The sequence below is a fragment of the Cyanistes caeruleus genome, chromosome 3, assembly GCF_971803275.1.
Source record: "Cyanistes caeruleus chromosome 3, bCyaCae1.hap1.1, whole genome shotgun sequence".
NCBI classification, from domain to species: Eukaryota; Metazoa; Chordata; class Aves; order Passeriformes; family Paridae; genus Cyanistes; species Cyanistes caeruleus.
The window spans coordinates 102,379,741-102,401,402 of record NC_141703.1 but is presented as its reverse complement, the minus strand read 5'-3'; the positions used below and the strand labels follow the sequence as shown (position 1 = coordinate 102,401,402).

The 21,662-nt window shown below is 43.3% G+C and overlaps 1 non-coding gene across 1 annotated transcript; it reads right to left on the bottom strand.

Moving 5' to 3' along the window:
• Positions 1 to 17,177: 17,177 nt before the first annotated feature.
• LOC147654406 (U2 spliceosomal RNA) lies at positions 17,178 to 17,371 on the bottom strand. The gene has a single exon (XR_015285488.1). It is a non-coding gene; the product is annotated as a U2 spliceosomal RNA (small nuclear RNA).
• Positions 17,372 to 21,662: the final 4,291 nt, after the last annotated feature.

Sequence of the window (21,662 nt, the reverse complement as noted above, 5' to 3'; positions counted from 1 at the left end):
TGCAGCCTGCCTTTTCTGGCCACATGGCAGCACAGGAGAGGAGCTCCACACTCTCCTCTGAAAGCACCACACCAACACCACCTCCTCTCTTGGCCAGAAGTGCAGATCTCCAGAATGTGACACAGACCACTGCTGTCCACAACAACCAGCACATGCAGGTGCTGCCTTTGACTCCAAGTGCCCCATGTTGAGCAAGGACCAGAGCAGACTCTTGTCTGGGCATGTCTGTCTCTGTTGAAGTGATTTCCAGTTGTGTCCCAAGATCAGTACAGTGGTCCCAAGCTCTCATCTCAAGCAGCACCAGCTTTTTGGCAAGGGTTAGACCAGTAGAGTCCTTACATGGCACTGCTTCACTTGACTACGACTGCACTGAAGCCACCATCTAAGCCATGAACCTAGCATTCCTCTGGACACCTCAGAAGTCCAACTAAATCCATGTGAGATCTAAATCTCCCTTCAGATGTGCCTTCCTCCACTCACCAGATGCCCAGAGCTCCTGAAAAAACATGCTTCAGGCTGCAGTTACTTGTATTTAACTTTTTCTTCACCTTCCAAAATTGCTTCCCACCTTCCTTCTGCAATTCATATGATGCTGGTTCCAGGACCAGTTACCCAAAACCCAGCAGGTCTCCCACTTGGGTGGGCTGAGATGTGGAGATATGATGCCTTCTCTGTTTCATCCCTGGCCTTGAGACAGTGCATTGGGATCAAGGATGGGGGCAACTGCTACAGCAGGAACCTGACCACCCTTAACACCTCTGGCTGGGGTGCATTCAACCTGCCCCCATCACACTTGACCAGACTCAGGCACCACATCTGCTTTTGCTATCAGCTCCTGGTTGTGAGATGAGCCCTACAAACCTACACATTCCTCCTTGCTTACACATCACAAGCTTTATTTGTTTTAATCAAAGGGAGCCCTGATAATTATTAACATATTTAATTATTTTTACTCTGAGTCACTCAGCTCAGGCGTGGAGTGATAACAAGGATTGCTTTGCTGCACAGACCCAGCCCTGGAGCATTTGCACCACCAAGTAATCACTTTGCAGACAAAGCTCCCATTGATGCCAGTCTCACAGCCTGCCTTTTCTCCCAGTTTAAGCTGCTTTTTGCTTTGCTTGGAAGCGCTGGTCCTCACAGAATTAAAACTGGACACATTCAGACAATTTTCAACGCTAAGACTTCGCATGCTGAGGTTGCTAACTTTGGGACAGGAATGGTGTTCATCTGAGCTGTGCTCCAGTCCTGCACCTCAGGAGGTGTGTTAGTCCATCTGTGCCCCTCAGAAACCGCATCACTCCATCCAGGACCTCCACTCCCAGACTTGCCAGTGAGTTGCATGGCTTCCCACCAGGAATGAGAGCAGACTGCAATTAGTGGTCTTTGTCTGAGGAAACTCATAACTCTGCACTTCCACGTGATTTATGAGGCTCTCCAGCCTGGGCTGGCTCATGAGTTGCAATCATTCCTAGCCTCAGTGGTTCACAGTGAGGCTACCTGGAACTGTCTGTGTGGTTTCCTCCTTTGTTTTCCATCAGGGCTTTGGAGGGAGGCGCTGCCCTTGGAAAATATCCACCATCAGTTTGTAAGGTCAGGGCAGTTTGGATGGGGACCAAACCCACGTTTCTGGGGTGCTTTCACATTGGGGTGCATCTACACCATCCTGAGTGAGCCTGGCTCCTGCTGACCCCTGTGTGACCTGGGACTTTCTCCCTAAAACATAGCAGGGCACTGTGATCATAGATATGCATTTGGACAATGCTCACGGGCACAGGGTGTGACTCTTTGGGATGGTGCTGTGCAGGGCTGGAAGTTGAACTTGATCCTTGTTGCTCCCTTCCAACTCAGTTTTTTCTGTGATCTGGGATTCTGTGATCCCATGGGACTGCCTTGGTCCTGAGCATTCAGGAGAATTAACATGGCTTGTGAACAATAATTACTTTAATTCTCTGTTCCACCAGTGATGTGAGATTGAATTAGCCAAATTTGTAGATACAAGGAAATTGTGGAGGGTCTCAAGGATGCACAGAGGAGGCCTTGGCAGGGCTGGGAATTGAACAAAAACCTGCAGACTCATACAGAAGATGCTGGCCCTTGCTGAAATACATATTTAAGAATAAGTTTTTGGTTAAATATGTGCATAAATATTTATAGAGAAGAGGTGGAAAGAAATAAGTTTCATAAACCAAAACCTTAACAATTTTAAACAAATTAAATTTTTAATGAGAACCAGAACACTGATGGTACTTCAAAAGTATATAAGATAAGGGTCAGTCTCTGCTTTCCCTTGAGGACAAAGATTGGAAAATTGTGATCACGCTGTTCCCATTAAGGTTGGGCTCTGGCTCAGAAAGTCCTTTTTTTTAAATCTGCATTTTTGTTAGCTCTAGTAATAGCAGCACTTCTTTTGTCTTGGCTGATTTTACTGCAGACTCCAGAAAATAGAGCTGGTGTCCTGGCATGTAAAGGCTTGTCCCTATCAAAGTCTGTTTCTAATATTGATCAGGAATTTGCGTGGGCAGTGATCACCCCGAAGTCCTTTTATTTTTGATGTTGTCTCATTGCTTTAAAATTTTTGTGTGTGTCTTGAAGAAGTCCCCAAAAGCCACATGGCCACAAGCTGCTCATGAGACCCTGTAAGCACAAGGTGCAGGGGAGGGGGCAGAACATGTGCTTGGAGCTGATTTTAGCCTGGCTCCTGTGATGGCCATGTAGCACTTCTTGCTAAGCACCATTCCAGCCTCACACCTGCTTTCTTGGGATAGACACAGCGGAAAAAAAGCAAATGCTTAAGTTTGGGGTGAATTCCCAAGCTGAGCTCATCTCTACCCAGTCCAGGGAAGAGTTTGGCTTGTGAATATAAAGGGACTACTCTTGTTTAGAGATGCTTCAAGATGAAGTATGTGATGAATGGGAGAGTGGTGCCCAGCTCTACTTACAGATGCTGCTATCAAGGAAGGAGGGACTTGCCCAAAGTGCCAGATGACAGTAGCTGGGAAGTGCAATGGAAGGCTGGAGAGATGCATGGGAAGAAACATCCAGCATGCCAAAAGTACAGGAGGTAGGAAGAAGTATCATCTGTTTGCTTCAGTTGCAGCAGCTGAGCATCCTCTCAGGACATGTCAGGATCTCAAAATCTCTGCAGTACTCAAGCTTGGCTTATTTTAATCCAGTTTAATTTTAATTTAGCCTGAGCTAATTCCCAGTTTGCATGAGTGACTCTTCTGGCAAAATGAAATGGAAGAACATGACTGGTGGCTCTCTCAGTGCTGCTGCTGCTGCTGAGACCTGTACCAACACTGCATCCTCCACCCACCATGCTCCCCATCCCCTCAGCAAACAAACCAGACAAAGCTCCTTTATTGCACAGCCAGAGCAGAGAGGGGAAAAAACAGAACAATTAAGGCCAAGACTATATTAAGGCAGAGAAAACCACAAAAATCAGTGCCTGCAATCCCAGCAGTGCTAATTTGATTGCAGAGCTTGGCACTCAATTCATCCCCCTCTACAAAATAACAAAGCCAAGATGCTGCAGGTAACAGGCCAAAAAGTCTGAGAGTTTCACTTCCTACAAGTAAGTTTTGGCACAGTAGCTACTTCACACACAATTACTTCAGCACCAGATTATACTTGTGGGCTCCAACAGAAGTGATAATAGGAACCAATTAAATTAATTTATATTTACTTTGTAAGCATATTTTCCTTTGGTAAATCTTTGCTTTAATTTGACAGATTGGACTCCAGCATTTTGTTTTTATTAAGAGATACAACCCCAAAACCAGAGGATGAAATCCAAACCGGAAAAGCTAAGAAATCCCTCCCTTTCATGTTCAAAACCACGTATGACATACAGTTAAAAAAACCCCAAAACAGAATGTATGCACATGCCCAGACTAATAAAAGCATACCATTAAATATGTGGTAAAATGCCAGCATGTCCTGCTGGAAGTACATGAGGATGAGTTGGGTTGGAGCTGGTGGTTGACACAGTTTTCAAGCCAGAGCTTGAAACTGAGATATTTGGTGTCACAGTGGGCAGGCTCACAAAACAACTTGCATGGGAGAGAGCCATGGTTTAATGTCATCTGCCGTCAGGAAACTGGCTTGTTAAGTGCAGCTGCTTAAAATGGGATGGTCCCAGTTTATGCCATTATATTTTGGCATAAATCATAAATGGTTAAATACTTTTGTGTTCCAGTAGCACTGTCTGCTTATTTTTAAAAAAAAGTTTGGATATTTCTACAGCACTTGCATCTAGGAGCAGCTGAAGGCCTTTATGTCTTTTGTGAACTCCATACACAGTGACTCAGGAGTGAAAGGTTTATAAACCATTACAAGTACCCCACCATTATTGTTCCTTAGCAACAAAAATGGGGGAAAATCCCCTAAGAGAAAAGAAAAACGAAAGGAAAAGCCCTAACCTTCAAAAACATTAAATGCAGCAGAGCTGGGGATGCCCAAGATGATAGTGTGGCTCTGTGACTCAGAAGAGAAATTTATTTATCCAGCACTGATAATGGTGGCCTGGACATGTGCAAGATGGAAGCACATGCATGTCCTCATGGACTCTCACTTTTACATCATGAGGAGGAGCTGGACACAAGCCTCTGCCTTCCTCTGAGCTGGCAGGAATGTGGGGACACAATGGGGAAAACTCGCCTCTTTCTTTCCCTGAGGGCTGAAAGGAAGCTCGCTAAAGTCACCAAAGATGCTTTGCAGACACTTTAGTGCCTTTAGGAATCCCTTGAGTTTCTTTTGGGCTCTGAAAATCTCCTATTTCCAAAGTTGCAGCTTTCTCAGCCTAGCATAATGTGTGGATTTTATAGCCATAGAATTGCTACTCGATTTTCACCCTCTGGATGGTGATTTATGGATTCTGTAACAAAGGTTAAACCCTCTTCCTCTCCTTGTTAGTGCTGATTTACAAACTTCATATAGATCAGTGCCACAGCACTTGGAAGAGTTTGTTGGCCAAAGTCCCATAAAATCCAAATTTCTCTTCATTTTGGATCTTCCATGCTTTAGCTCAGGGTAATGTGTGGCAATCTCATCTCAACAGACCCACAAACAGAAAGTGGAGAAGGAGTAAAAAAAAAATGGTCAGCAGGACATCATAAGGACACTTCTCTAGTATATCCTAGTGAGACAGTAACATCAAGCTGTCACAAAGTGCTGGATAGGTCCCTGTTTTCTTTGCCCATGCAAAGGTATGTTGCTCACTCAACAGGAAACTTGGGAAGATAGAGTTAAAATCATATAATCATAGACTATCCCCAGTTGGAAGGAACCCACAAGGATCATTGAGGCCACCTCCTGGCCCCGAATAAGACACCCCAAGAATCACAGCACATGCATTTGCCAGGTCAGCAACCTTGTTTGTTCCCCTCTAGTGCTGCAAACAACCTCCCAAACCAAGGAGACAAAACAACTAAGTGCTGCATCTCTGCAGTCTAGGCTTCCCCACGCTGTGTTCTGCTGCTGCAGTCATGTCCAGGGAGGCTGCAGCCACTGGTGACCGGTGTGGGAAATCAACCAGACCTGGGTCTCCATTTGGTTAAACTCAGGAATCCATTTATTGGGGCATCACCAACACAGGAATTAACCCAGCATGAACCAGAGACAGAGAACCCAGAACAGAGGCAGGGTGGTGGGTTTTATGGGGTAGAGCAAGGGTGGGGTTTAGGGTCTGAGTCTGATAGGGATACAGCAAGGGAGAAGTCTCAAGGGTACAAAACAATAGGGGTAGAATAGGAGGAGTTAGAACATTTTGGTCTGATACTTTATAAAGTGTTTGGGGGTGGAGTAACTCTTCCCGGCTAATAGGGCACATACCCCATGGCAGAGGGGTGGAGTCCATTCTTCCTTCCCGGGATTTAAAGCCATGCCTCTCACTTGAACATTGCCTGTCTAAAATCAAATCCCCGCCTCTTTGGGTGGGGGCACTCCACATCCCCAGACCTATTTGAACTGATTTCCCTTTCTGTTTTCCCTTTTAGGGCTCAGCTTGCTTTCTGCTGATGGCTGTGATGCAGAAGCTCCTGGCAGCAGTCTCTCTGGCTTTAGCTGCTGTATTTCCACAGGGCTGGGCTGTAGATTGGGTTAGATGCTGAAAGGCAGAGCTGGGCCCTGAGTAAGAGGCACCACTACTGATCTGTGTATCCTGTGATACATCTGCTGGTGACCTGTGATAGAGGAAGCTATTGTGGGTGGCCAGTGCCCTGAATCTAGAGGAAGGTTTGGATATGTGGTTCCTCATCCACAGTGAGATGTTTTGCTGCTTTGCCACCACACCCCATGAACCATTGTTATATTTGGCTTATTCTTCCACCAGATGTAGGTTTTCTGTTTTCAAGTAGAACTTAAATCTATGCAAGGGGTGATTTACAGGCTGTGTTACTGCTGGGCCAGGAACTGAGAGCCTGAAGAGCTGAACTTAGTCTGCACAAATACTCCAGTTCTACTTTCCACCTTCTATGAACCCCACTGGATTGACTGTGAATAGCCTCTGTGCACTCTTGTCTACTGCTGTTGAATTTGGACATCCTTTAGAACAGAAGAGCTTTAGAGCAGGCCAGGCTATGCCAGAACTCCAGAAGTTAAACTATATGAGCCACCATTGCTGGGACATGTTCAGCAAGCCATGATAATGAGAGGAATGACAGGTTTGTCTTCACAGACTGAGCTGTGGGTCTGCTGATAAGGTGAAACTGTCACTGAGAGGTAACAGAAACAATGGCATGGATTCCACTGAAGGATGAAAGGGACACTGAGGAAACACCATGAATTCCATAAGAATTAAAAAATAAGAGGAAGGGTTATACATTAGAGGGGAATCTTAGGTATCAGGCATTTCAGGAAGTCTGTACCTCTCAAGTACCTCAGCCTATGGGGAAAGAGAGAGGGACAAGCGGCCAGGAAATTAGGATAAAAAAGAGGCTGCGCCCTCCAAAAATTTGAGAGACCCAGGGGCCTCTCCCTTTATTCAAATAAAGTAAAAGAACTCCTCTGTCTCCTTTTTGGACATAAACCTCTGGTGTTTGTGGATTAATTTTCCTGACAGGAATATTACTTTATCATATCTATGCCCTCAACCCTTCTCCATCCCTATTGGAAATCTCTTGTGAGCCCTGGATGAGCTTCTTCCTCTGTCTCCCTTTGAAAACTAGTTTCTGACCTAATAATTTTAGGAGAGGAGATGATCTTATAAAAAACATGAACATTTTAGGACTGTCAAGTGTCCCCACCAGACAGAAAATTAAACTCCTGGGTTGTTTCAATTCTTGTCTCTTCACCCCTCACCTTTTTCCTTCATGTGCACTGACTGCATCAATAAATGTTTACCTTGTAAGTTGTCCACACTTTTATTATGTCAACCTATTTTGAAAGGCCCTTCAAAGGACTGAAAACTCACAAAAAGTTTCAAACACTTTGAATAAAACAAATCTCATGGTAGATCTCTGCCTGCTTCTGTTGCCAAGGGAAGGGCAAGAGGAGACTCAGAAAGGGTAGAAATTCATCCTCAGGAGAAAAGATACAGAAGCAACAGAGCCTTGTAGTCTATCAGAGGTCCAAGGCTGGAACCCAAAAGCAGACACATTTAATTTCAAAATGAGCTTTAACGGTGGGAATGATTAGGTGTTGAAACAAAATACCAGTGAAAGTAGTAGAGTGTTCCTCTTCAGATACTTGAAAATTGTGAGCAGATGCCTGTTGGAACACAGGTTTCAGCCAAGCACAAGTTATTGTGTTCCTTATTGGAGTGTGCAATTTTACGGTCCATATTATATGGAACTCAGACTAGATTATCTTATAGCCCACTATGGCTTTAAAATCTACGAAATATGTAGTTCTGGATCAAAAGGAGCCAGGTTTCCTCTGGATTTGTATTTTGAGGCTGACTAACCCTGCTGCCTAAGAAGACACAAAATCCGATTGAAGGCTTACTCATTTTATAGCTGTGCTTTTAAAAAGGCAGACTCTATTTTCAAGTTATATTTGTCTGGCTTCAAATGTGGTTATGGGTCTGCCTCTCTGCTTGACTGGCTAGAAAGCCTTGCTCTCTGGAGGATACCCAACAAAGCCTTTTTGGCATCTAATCTCCTGCAAGAGTGGTTGAGTTTGGCCAACAGAGTCAGATGCATTAGAGTGGGAATGGACAGAGATGAGCACACACATTCTCACAGTCTGACAAGACACAAGTTTGCAGTAGCTTCCCATCTCCAGACTAAAAACAGAGAATGATAAAAGTTAACATTAAAGGAAAATTTTTCTCTTCAGATGGAGACTGATATGTTTGAATACATTCTTTGTCAAAGCTGTTGCCTCTGATAGCAATCAATGACTCTGAAGATCTTGTCTGACTTTATTGATTCTTAGCTTTGTAAATTGTGAGAGCCAATCAGTGCAGAAATCTGGTCTCTACTCAGTTTTCAGGAGAGGTTGGCAACTCACCCTCTTTAAGTAAAAGCTAAAGTGGAATTTATTGTCTACATTTTCTAACCCAGTTAGGATTCAATTAAGAGCATTTCTGGGCTGTATTTTAGGAGTTATTGTCTGCCAGAATTTTACCTTGCATTAAACTCTTCCTGTCTCCATATCATGCTGTGTGGAAAAGACTCACTCTTTGAAGGAATCTACCTCCCCTATCTTTCACCCCACACCCTCCCCAGACATGAGGGTGATCTGATTTTTGGTAGGTAGCAATAACAATTTGTCAGGATACCAAGTTCAAAGCTTCTAACCTACTGCCAGTGTGAAGCCAAAGAGTGAGGTCAGGACTAATCTCAGACTTTTGACCTTCCAGTGACATCCACCATTACTAGATCAGAGAACAGAAGTGGAAGAGCTTATTTTGAAAGGTTTTAGATTTCAGGTGAGGTCAACAAAAGATTTGACCAGATGGAAGAAATCAAGAGGATAATATGGCACATATTAGGGGAGATGAAAGGCATTGTGTAAAACAATCTCCTCCTTAGTCTAGAAAGGAAAGTCTAACTACCAGGGTAACCTTGTAATGGCAAGTAAGCCCAAACTGTCAGAAAATGTAGCAGAAACCAGGCACAGTCCTGGAAAAAGCAATGCAAGCTAAGAAATTCAGAGTGACACTGCTGGGATTTAGAAAAAACTTCCAAACAGATTATGCTCCAATCTCTTAAACCAGTGGCATTTAGGTGTTTTGGTACTTTTGATAATCCCATGAGAAATCTTTTTGCATTTTAAGCAGTGTAAATATCTTGGTAGCCCCACTGTGGGAGCTTGATTTGCCCTATTTTGAAAAATTTTGAAAAATAAGGGTCATGTGGAAATTAAAAATATTTGGGCACTTCACCCAGAAGAACCACACAGAAACACAGCATCCAGCCCACTTCCAGCTCAATAAATGTAAACAGACCTGGTATCACCATGCCATTTTGCAGATGTGTGTTCCCAGCTATACTGGGAGCCCACTATAGGGCTGGGAATTAAATAGGCTTGGGAATTAAAATCAATTTTCCTGAATACCAGCTCTGAGCCATTGATTAAATGGGAAAAGCATCAAAAAATAGATTTCTGTTTCTGAAACCACTTTTTGGGAAAATGGCAGAATTTTTTATGAAATTTTTCTTTTAGAGGAAAGAAGGGAAACCCCATAGAGATGTGACTGGAGTCCTCTCCTTTCCAGGTTTCTCCTATATGACCTCTTGCAGCTTTTCTTACACCTGGATTTGCCTCATTGATGATGAGGAACAGGAGCACTAGTTAGTTCCTTGCTGGGCATACCACTTGGCCTGGCAGTGGGATGTGTTGGCATTCAAGGCTGTATTTCATCTGCACACAAGACTGCATCAGTAGAAGACCATGTCCAAGGCTAAAATGATAAATTACACAGAAAAAATCAATGCTCCCTTTTAAAGAATAATATAGAAGTTTTACTAATCTGAGGTGGCAGGTACATGAGCACCAGTGGACACACAGATCTGATGGGCACTTGGAAGGAAATCCAGCCCCAAAAAGGTATTTGTTGCTATATCAAATGTACTCTGAAAGGTCTTATACAAGAGACCTCATTTTCCATTCCTTGGACACTTTAGTTAGTGTTTTGGATAAAGACAAGTAACAGGAGATGATGCTGTCTGTCTCACAGGATTTTATCTGGGGTTAGCTGGGCTGTTTTCAATTCAGAGAGGATAACTACACTGTATGGGATTACCATATATGCATTGCATTTATTAGTGTAAACATAAATGTTGTTACAGGCATAAATCAAATTAAAATTTAGGCTTTTCCTTGTAAATTCAAATGTGTATCTGTCTAAACCTCTTTCTTACATTTGTTAGAAGCTGCTCCTGGAGAGACAGGGTCCTGGCTCTCTCATAAATGCCTGCTTGATACTCACCTCCAGGGCCAAGGACCCCAAAAACCTAGCTTTGGTACCATCAAGTTGTACACCTGCACCCATAAGGTCCCAAACTCGAGTCAATCAGGCCAGAGTAGCCTTGCCCACCTGTCATGTAACATCTTTTCACAGACGGTAGAGACTGACAAATGACAGGGACTCAGTGATGGTGTCAGGCTCCGGCTCCTCTGGGCCCTTGTACTTGATTGGTTTTATACTCCTCCTCTGCACCGGGGTGACTGCAGCTGGCTGTGGCTCTCCTTGTGGTTTAGCTGGAACCTGGATGTTTGTAATATCTGTTGGTTCTATGGCTCTGCTATCCCCCTTACCCTCAGTGGGAAAGGTTGTACTGCTGGCCAGTGTCTACAGCCTCTGTCGCAGGTTTCTTTCCCAGCCTCTCGCGCAGATTCTGAAGCAGCTTCATCCTGTTTTAACTGCTGAATGGACTGTATTAAGTAAACTTAGCAAGAACATCAGCAAGAATATGGTATCTTTAGCATTTAAAGGGAATTCAAACCCTTCAAGAGCTGTCGTGGTAGTTCTGAAGAAGTGTTGGCAGAAAACACCCCTCTGCATTCCTCCCCCACAGACAGGTACCATCATTTGTGAAACCCCAGCTTAGGCTCTGGTGGTTAGATAACCATGTGCACACTTTCAAAAAGAGGTTTACAAGCACTGAATTCCTCACCCAATCAACTCATTCTAGAAACTTGGTAACAGTCACAATAACCTTAGTTGTAGGACCCATGTTTGGATAATGACCTACAAATGGAAAAAACGTAACCATGATCATACACCAACTGAACCGAGGTAAACTGGACCACATGGATGCCTAATAAGGTTTCTAGATCCAGTGCCAAAATGGGTCACCAAAGAACTGTTCTCTTTTCATCCTTTCCTCTTGTAGCCCTACATTGGGTGCCAATTAATGTCTTGGTTTAAAAGACTTATTTCTGCCAAGGAAGGCAGGAACCTTCCTGGAATGGAAGACTCCTCCCTTCAAATCATTATTATATAGTGCTTCCAGGCAAAAAACATAGTAAAAGGAATAACAGTTCTTTACTATAAAATATACAAGCAACAAAATGCTAACAGAAGTTTCCCACTCGCTAAGCAGCGTTTCCCCGTGGGGTAGTTATGGCCACGGCTGGCAGGGGCGAGGCACTCGGGTACCGTGGCAGGAGGAGCTCAGGAGCTCCAGGGTGGCTCTGCCGGGCCTGAGTGCAGCCTGCTTGAGTCTGGGGAGGCGGTGGAGGCAGGTCTCTCTCTCTCTCCAGCAAGCGATGGGTTTTAGGTGCAGGTGGCAGGGAGAAATCCGCGGCAGCGCCACGCCGCTGCGCTGGAGAAGTCCATGTCCAAAATCACCTCCTCTCCCAATGGAGAAGAGGCCCACCCCCAGCTAAGAACTGCCAAATTCCCTGGCTAAGAACTGCCAAATCCCCAGCTAAGAACTGCCAAATCACCCGTCTAGGAACTGCCAAATCCCCAGCTAAGAACTGCCAAATCCCCCAGCTAAGAACTGCCAAATCCCCAGCTAAGAACTGCCAAATCCCCAGCTAAGAACTGCCAAATTCCCTGGCTAAGAACTGCCAAATCCCCAGCTAAGAACTGCCAAATCCTCTGGCTAGGAACTGCCAAATCCCCCAACTAAGAACTGCCAAATCCCCCAGCTAAGAACTGCCAAATCCCCTGGCTAGGAACTGCCAAATCCCCCAGCTAAGAACTGCCAAATCCCCTGGCTAGGAACTGCCAAATCCCCCAGCTAAGAACTGCCAAATCCCCCAGCTAAGAACTGCCAAATCCCCTGGCTAGGAACTGCCAAATCCCCCAGCTAAGAACTGCCAAATCCCCCAGCTAAGAACTGCCAAATCCTCTGGCTAGGAACTGCCAAATCCCCCAGCTAAGAACTGCCAAATCCCCCAGCTAAGAACTGCCAAATCACCTGGCTAGGAACTGCCAAATCCTCTGGCTAAGAACTGCCAAATCCCCAGCTAAGAACTGCCAAATCCCCTGGCTAGGAACTGCCAAATCCCCTGGCTAGGAACTGCCAAATCCCCTGGCTAGGAACTGCCAAATCCTGTTCTGCCTCCCCCAATGATCACAGTGGTGTGCCAGAGCAATTGGCTACTCATTTTGTTTATTAATCACTGTATATTAACCTAGAAAGACACTCCCTCCCCCCTTTCCAGCATCTCCGTGACGACAATGGGAAGAAATTCCCCCAGAGTAACGCACAGCGATATCAGAGCCAGCACTGTACTTCATGCAAGTGTTTTGTGGTGTTTTTCAGGCTCAGGCTAGAAAATAGTGGAAAAGAAAGTTCACTCTTTAAAATTTTTAAAAGTTTAATAAGGGATAAAAGGGACAAAATCTAGCGCTGGGGTACTTGGCTATATGCCAAAAGTACACCCTTAGTTTAAAACAATATTCTTTATATACTGATACATTAGAGGGGGTACATGCATATTTATAAGAGTTTATTCATATTCAAACATTCCTTTGAGTTTAGATGTTCTTTTGCTTGGTTTTCACCTTTGACTTGTCTTCATGCCATCCTGTGGGTTAAACCAATATGTTTTATTTCTTCTTGTGGTTTCACCGTTGTTTTTAGACTCCCTGATAACGAGGAGTCAGTAAATTGGGTTCTGGTTTTTGTCACTGTTATCTAATCACTCAGTCTAAAAATGCAAGGAGCTACTTAATTATCTTACACCATTTTCTGAGTTAGTTACATACAAGCATTTTAACATCACATCGTCTTTATTTTAATATTATGCTACGTCTTAAGACACAATACATTTATCAAATTACTATTTACTATATTACTATTTAGTATATATTACTATTACTATATACTTATATAGTATATATAGTTATATATAGTATATAGTATATACTTATATAGTATAACTTATATAGTATATATATAGTTATATTTATATATTTATATATTTATATATTATTATTAGTTATATATATTTATATATATACTTATATTTACTTATATATTACTATTTACTATACCAAAAAGCAGTTAAGGGAAATATAAATTGCACCATATCAATATCTTTGTGTTTAATAATAATATGCAAAAGCTAATACATAAATGAGAAAGCCAATACTATGTTGCCATTTATAACAAAATAAATCAAATTTTGTTGCAGACAGAGTGAGACATGCAAATGCTGTAGACATCTCCCAGATCATCCCTGTGAAATCTGACTTGAGCACCTTTTCTCCTGACTTCTGTTAGAACAGCCTCCAGATAGAAGGGTGTGGTGCCTCTTGTGTGAAAATTACCATCCACCAGCAATGAGTATCACAAGTGGTTTGTGTACAACTCCTATGCTAATTAAGGCATTCTCCTGGATAGATGACCTTACCATGTCTCAGGCAGATGACCACTGGACTTCCAAATGAGCAAGATAAGATAATTTTCAATTGCAAACCAAAGAACCTTCAATCCGCTGTAGAAATAAGACTACAGATTACAGTGGAAACGAGTCTTAGCAGGAAATATGCTGTGTCCAAAAATGACAGCAATAGCACATGGAAACAAAGCAGTTGATAGGAGAGAGAGTATTAGTCAAAAGGAGGATTTTTGACTCCTGTTTTACTCATCACATTTAAGTTGGAATATAGACACAGTGAGTTATGGTTTACCACTGGGAGCAGCTTGAAGCACTGAATCATCAGGGAACAGATGGGCATTCCATTGAGACATTGTTCTCTGGGCTGACCAGAGAGAGCATCTTGTCAAAGAGATGAGCACAAATCTTTGGGGAGAATTCATTCTTTACATAAACCAAAGGTGTCTTTTTTTATTATTTTTTTTTCTTTACAACCTGTTACATTTCTCTGCATTTCACTCCAGATCCATGGGGACCCATTTGCTGTAGCCTGTTTTGTCTGGTTGCTCTTCTTAGAGCTTTTCTCAGTGGTAGCACACAGTCATCTTTCTTACAGATATGGTATTAGCTACAAAAAGGCACAGAGTTAGATGTGGCAAATTCTAGTCTATTACCTGAATCTATTTCTTAGGAAAAAATAATATATTTTATATACATGCAGTGCAGTATATGGACAGTTCTATCTCTGTGTCATCCTGTTGCATTCAAATTCACATCACTATTATATAACAGCAAGAGGGCTCTAGTCTCTCCCTGTTGCCAAGTTGTTTTTTCCCAAAATACTGTCTGCCTGTGAAATGGTAATCATAACATATTCATGAGATAGATGAGAGAAAAGTTCTATTACAGACAATTAGTACAAAGACATATTCTAATGAAAATCCTTGCCCAGGAGAAAAGCAATGGGTGATGTTCCCACAAAGCTATAAATGAAATCTTCATTTGTCCTTCTTCTTTTTCCAGTTCTTTGATCACTGTAGCCATTTACAATGTTAATATTTTAGTTATAATTTTTGTTCATATTTGCTCACATGAAAAGGAAGAGATACAATCTCCTCCATTACAAATGTGTATCTCTGGATTGATTTTCCTCAGAAAATAATTTGAATTCCTTTTAGAAAGGGAAGCAGAATGGGATTTAGGTTTCTGCATTGAGAAAAGAAATGTGAGGTACTGAGTAATAAATTAGCCTAATTTGATTTAAGCAGAACAGATTTTAAGAGTGGAAATTAGCACCAGGCATCTTTTTTCTTCCTCAGATGTAATGTAAAATGGAAGTGATAAATATTAAAAAAGATCTAATATGATACAACAGTGATGCTGACAAAATTATTCTTTAGTCATGCTGCTTATTATTATACATGGCTTTAATATCAGAGGGAAAAAACCCTCCTGGTTATTTTTCTAATTTTTCAGGTTCCAGAAAATGAACCATAACTGTTGTTATTCAACCAGTTTCTCTTCATGGGAAACCTTGAGCACTTCAATCAGTTTCCTTCAAGTACCAGTTTTTAAATCTGCAAAAACACATTTCCCTACTTCAGAGCAGAGAGCTGGACTTAGGAAAGATCACCTCCACAGCTCCAAAAAGATTATTTTGGGAGTTTTATTGTTTTAAATCCTGGACACCATTTAAAATGAAAGTGCTTTGAACAATGTTATTAACAAGATCACTACAGAGATACCAGAGTGGGAAGGACTGGAAGAACTGTGTGCAATACTGTGTTGTGTTAGTGTCTACCTGACTGCAGCGATGACTCAATTTATAAAGGCAAAATTACTCATCCCATAGCAATATGTTTGGCACAAGAACAAGGAATTCATGCTTCTGTAACCAAATGCACTAGTGAGCAGCAGAGGCATTGGGAAGGCTTGTCTGAGTGATTTTTGCTTGGCTTCACTTTAGCACCCATCTCCAGCTCCCGCTGAGCCCGTACTAAATGGAGCAAAAAATTGTACCTATTTTAAAGGAGGTGAGTTTTTACAGCTCCCTGGTCATTTCTAATAAGCTGTGTCTGCAGCGAGTCCCTTCGGAGTCTGGCACAGCTGCTGTCAGCTCTTCTACCAAAAACTAGTAGCCTATGACTGAAAACGTGTAAAATGAAATATTGCTGGGGTTTTTTCTTGGTTTCCCTTGCTTGATGCAAAGCCCACTGTAGGCCCCTTTATTCTTTGCAAGAATGGAGATTAATCATTTTTATAATGGAAGGCAGACTTGAATGACCTCCCTCTGAGATGAGCGAAGGCGACTGCAGAGGGGGCTGCAGGAGTGGTGGGCAGGTGGTCTGGGTTTTTCTCCTGTTGCTATTTGCTTTTATATTATGAAAGCTGTATTTGGGACTGTGCATGGCAAATCTCAGCCAGGCTGAACCTCCTGAATATCGAATTGCCTCTGCTGAGGATCAGCATTCAGCACTGCCACCAGCCATTTCACAGCACATTAATTCATCTGGAGATCCAGTCAATGCACCTCGGGATCCTGGCAGGACTGCAGTGGCATGCTTTGGGCCATCTCACCCTGAATGCAGCCTGACATTTCACACCAACACACCAAGAACCCAGACCTCCTGCAGTGCTGATGGATAGTGCAGGACCCAGTAGAGCCTGTTGTGACCAAGGCAACTCCTTGTGGAACCTCAGAAAGCCTTTTGTAAATGTGGTATGCAGTTCCTGCCAGCTTTCTTCCCGTTGCCTGGTTGGCTTTAGCTGCTGCCAAAGGGCAAAGAATCCAGCACCAGCTTGTCAGCAGGCAGCTGAAAGTGTTTTCTCTATTTGCCATACATGTGCATTACTTGGGGTCATAGAATGCTGTAGGGTTGGAGGGGACTTTAGAGACCATCTAATTCCAAACCCCCTGCCATAGGCAGGGACATCTTCCACTAGAACCAGGTCTCTCCAAGACCTGTCCAACCTGGCCTTGAAAATTCCAGGGATGGGGCAGCCACAGCTTTTCTGGGCAACCTGTGCCAGGGCCTCACCACCCTCACAGGGAAGAATTTCTTCCTAACATTTAACCCAAAATTACTCTTTCTTGATTTAAAATAATTTCCCCTTTTCCTATCACTTTATGCCCATATCAAAAAGCTGCTGTCCCTCTTTTATAAGCCCCCCTTCATCACTGGAAGCTCTAAGCTCTCCCTGGTGCCTTCTCTTCTGCAGGCTGAACCCCCAGCTCTCCCAGCCTATCTCCAGGGCAGAGGTGCTCCAGCCCTTGGAGCATATCTGTGTCCCTACTCTGGATCTGCTCTAACATGTCCATGTCATTCTTATGTTGGAGACCCCAGAGCTGGGTGCAGAACTCCAGGCAGGGTCTCATGAGGGCAGAGTAAAGGGAAAGATTCACCTTCTTTGACCTTCTGGCCCACCTCTCTCTTGGTGCAACTCAAACCTATCCGTGCACCATTCCCAGAGCCGCTGCAATACCGGGGCAATGCACGAAGCAGAGAGAGCAAGATCCAGGTCCAACTCCCATGCCCCAAAATCTGTTTGATATAAAATCCTCTCATCAAGGGCATATTGGATATTAAATTTTTACGATCAGATACTGTGACAGCTACAGCTGGTCTGTAAGCTGCACAGGTAAATTTGCCTTAACACCACGCTAACTTGGCCAGCCTAAGTTTGTTAGAGGAGTAAATACATCCCCAGGTAAGGATCTCCAGACAAGGATAGGCTGGTTTTGAACTCAAACAGGGGGCCCCAGTCAATCCCATTCCACCATGAATGCAGACATATCATTGGCCAGTGAGCTGGGCAGTGCTGTGAGATGTTACATAATTATGGAATTCATTATGGAAACACACCATGGGATCAGTATAAACAGGAATGCTGATCTTAAAGTAAAACATGGACATGAGACAAAGGGAAATACAAGATTGCATTATTTTTGTTTAAATCCCTTTTCTGTGAATTGCTAGCTTTTGCTGTCATGTATTTTTGCCACTATGTAATTGCTTTAATTACTAATTGTACCCACTATTTATGTATAAGCAGCAGGCTTGTGTGAACATGTGAAAACTTGTTACTGCTTGTAACTGCTGTTACCTGCTTGCTTGTAAGCTGGCCACATGTTGGAGCTCTGTCCAGACCTGGTGGGGGCTCGCAGCCACTGCTGCTGGGGAGATAGCCAACATGTTTGGGCTCACCTGGACTTGTACCCCAGCACAGAAGGCATGACACAACCCAACAAGAAACTGCCTATAAAAGAGGCAGTGACCAGGGGTAAAGTGGATGTGTTGGTGGAGCAGAGACTCCCCGCGTGCACCGCGCTGCTTGCTTGTCCCTTATCCCTAATGAGTTAATAAATTGTGCTGAGCTATTTGTAACAGTGCTAAGAACCCAACCAATCATGTATGTAAGCATGGGAAATTCAAAGCCCCTGTAAAAGGGGGTGTTCAATGATGAAGTTTAACTGTAGCCCCATGAACTTCGGTGTATTCTGCCACTTGCCTGTCTCCAACATCAGTGACAAGATACTACACTTGGCTAGCCCCAGCAGACCAAATCTGTCCTTTCTTTTTGCATGGTTCTCTCAAAGAGTGGATGGAGACATGCAGATGACCCAGCTGGTGACAGTACTTATCACTGTATTGTTATTTCTTAGCCTGGAGCTTGTGAAAGGAAAAAGCTACAGTAAAGCCACTTCAGTTCTCTTTCTGCTCGTATTTGGGACTGTTCATACAATGTCAAACTCTGTCCCTTGCTGGGATGGGACCAATTAGTGGGAAATTTTGGATGCAACTCAAGCAGCATTTTGGCCTTTCTTGCCTCAGACTAAGATGCTTCCATGACAGCAACATCAGCTGCCTGGAACCAACCCCCCACCTCCAGCAGCCAGCAACACAAACTGAAGCAAGTCTGGTGCCAACAACATTCAAAGACTCTTTCAGAATATTAAGTACTACATTATCAGCTGTGAGGCACTTGTCATCACTCAAGGTTTGCAGTGGGGTAATTGAGATCCAAGCTTAGAGGCAGATCTTTCACATTCTGTGTGTCAATGACCTCGAGAAATGTGAAGTTTTTAACAGCAGGTAGCAGCTACAGGAGGTCTTTCTGTTAAAATGGAAAATAAAGAAGGTACAGGAGGAGTGAAATTATTGCTCTGAAATGGACTGCCTCCATTCACATACTGAATTGCATACATCCATATTCTGCAGTGCCAACTCCTTCTCCTGATACAGTTGTATTTCCATTTGGCTTTTCTCCTCAGTGTAAATCAGCCAGAGTCTGGCACAGTGCTGGTGTCAGGTATCAGCCTGGTGCTTGGTTTCAGCCCAGCTCCTCAAAGTTTACCATAAATAAAGACATAGGGAGGCAGCAGGTGGGTGTCATTTCTTCCCCAGACCCTTGGGATCTACCTGGGACTCTTGTGAGAGGATCTTCAAATATTGTTGGAAAAACCCTCCATATATAAGTACAATAATTTAAATAAGTAACTAGCTGGAAAATGTGAGAAGACACACAGTCAAGATAGCAATGCTCAAAGGTAATCTAAAACACAATTAAAATGTGCTAGAGTTTTTGTGTTTTGTTTGTTGATTTGTTCTGTGCCAGTCTGGGATTGGATGGGAGGCTTATTCCATAGGGGAAGCCCTGAGTATGACTCAAGTCTGGGAGGTCAGAAGGCATATGATGAGTTTTTCTTTTCTGCTCTCTCTTTCTCTTTCACACTGTTTTTCTCTCTAAGAAATAAAAGAGCCTGATGAACAACACCTCTTTCCTTCTCCATGAAGCTATCATGTTATCCATTTCCCACCAGTGATAAACTCTTTTTTTTTATATATAGGAAATTAGAAGAGAAGAACTCAGAACAGTTGAATAGAAGCAAACAGAAAAAGAGTAGATTTTCTTTTTTCACTGAAAAGATGTTTTTAATCCCCCCAAAAAGGTCTGATAGCTATTTTACCACCCTCTTTGCAATTAACTAATTTTTTTCTTTGAGTTAGTCAACACATTTTGTTCAACTCTGAGAATTACCTAGCAGAGTATAACCACCACATCATTTTGTTGTTTCTGTGTCTCTGTTGGACATGAAATGATTCACACAGACACAGCTCAATATGTGATAGGAAAAAGAGAGCAGTTTATTCTGTGGTTTCAGTATTTATAGATTCTCAACAACGACCAGGGATTGGATAGTCAGGTTACCACCTTCCCAACCACACTGGTCGTGAGAAACGTCCATCAAAAGACATTTCTTTAATGGAATATAAACATCTATGTTTATAGCTACTTTCCTGGGAAAGTGTCTAGAAACTATGAAAACAAGATCAGAAGGTTTAATTCTCAGGGTGACATTTCTGTTCCAAACCTGCAGAAGACCTGTTGTGATGGAAATCTCACCTGCTATTCAGTAGCAGATTGTTGTGTGAAGAAAGTTATCCCTGCCACAAACCTAGCCTATCAGGAGCTGCCCTTACAACAGAACTGGGTGTGAAGATTTCTGTCCTGCTTTGTGCCTCAGATGGGGTAGCAGGTGTGGAGAGCCTCTGTGGTTCATCGTCATAGAGATGTACCTGAAAGGTTTTCTGTCTGCTCATGTCTGGGTGTCATAGGTATGGTTTCTGCTCCATCACCCTGTCCATCCAGGACATCCAGGAGAAGTGCATGGTTTAGAAGAAGACGTGCATTCTTCTGTGCATTGAGCACCCATAGCATTGTGGCCTTTCTTCACCCAGGATCATCATTCAGCAGCACTTCCATCTACCTTCTACCATCTTCCATCTACCCAGTAGCCCATCAGTAATCCCCTGACTGCTCCTGGGGACAACCACCAGGGATGTGCTGCAGGGAAAGGGAGCAATGCTGCTTCCACAGAATCAGCAAATGGTTTGGGCACAAAGAGATCTTCAAGAACATCTTGTTGAACCACCCTGCCATGGGCAGGGACACCTTTCACTAACCTACGTTGCTCCAAGCCACATTCAACCTGCCCTTGGACACTTTAGGGATGGGGCAGCCACAGCTTCTCTGGGAAATCTGTGCCAGGACCTCACCATCCTCACAGGGAGGAATTTCTTTCCAATATCTCACCTAACCCTGACCTCTGGCAGTGGGAAGTCATTCCCCCTTGTTCTGTCACTCCAGGCCCTTGTCCAAAGTCCCTCTCCAGCTGTCTTGGACCCCTTTAGGCACTGACAGGGGCTCTAAGGTCTGCCTGGAACTTTCTCTTCTCCAGGTTGAGCAGCCCTAGCTATCCCAGTGTTTTAGTGTCAACCCAGTGTCTCTGTAGGGGTAAGGGAAGGCTGCTGGCTACAGTGATTTTCTGACCTACCAGAAAGTGGATTGGAGATTCATTTCCCACCAAAGAACACTGTGATCCTGTGATCATGTTTGGATACATGTATACAGGGTGATAATGTTTAATTTGGGCCATAGGACTGCTGCACACATCACAACACCCTACAGAGGGTAATTTATTTGAAGGAGAGAAGAAGTATATTGTGGAGCAAGGTGAAGGGGCAGAAGATGACAGCTGCCTGGTATTCACAGGCAAGGGTGGGTGTTAAAGGCAGGGAAGTTAAAGAAGAGGCTGAACTCATTTCCTAGCAGTAGCTGAGGGATAGAGAACTGAATAGCCATGAGATGATGACTTTGCCAGCCACAGGTTTGCATTATTAACTCTTCTGCAGTTGAACTTTCTGGTCTTATATGTGTTTGACACAGATGTAAAAGTTATTGGTTAAACCCACTGAACTCCTTCCTCTCTCTATTTCAGCCCTTTCTTTGTTGCACTTCAAGAATTTTTTGCCTTGCTCTGTTTATTCAGCCAGCTTCAGTTTTGGATACATTTTCTCTGGTTCTTGATACAAATACATTCCTGTTTAAATGTCAAGACTGACTATTTAGGAGATTATCAGCCTCAGGAAAAA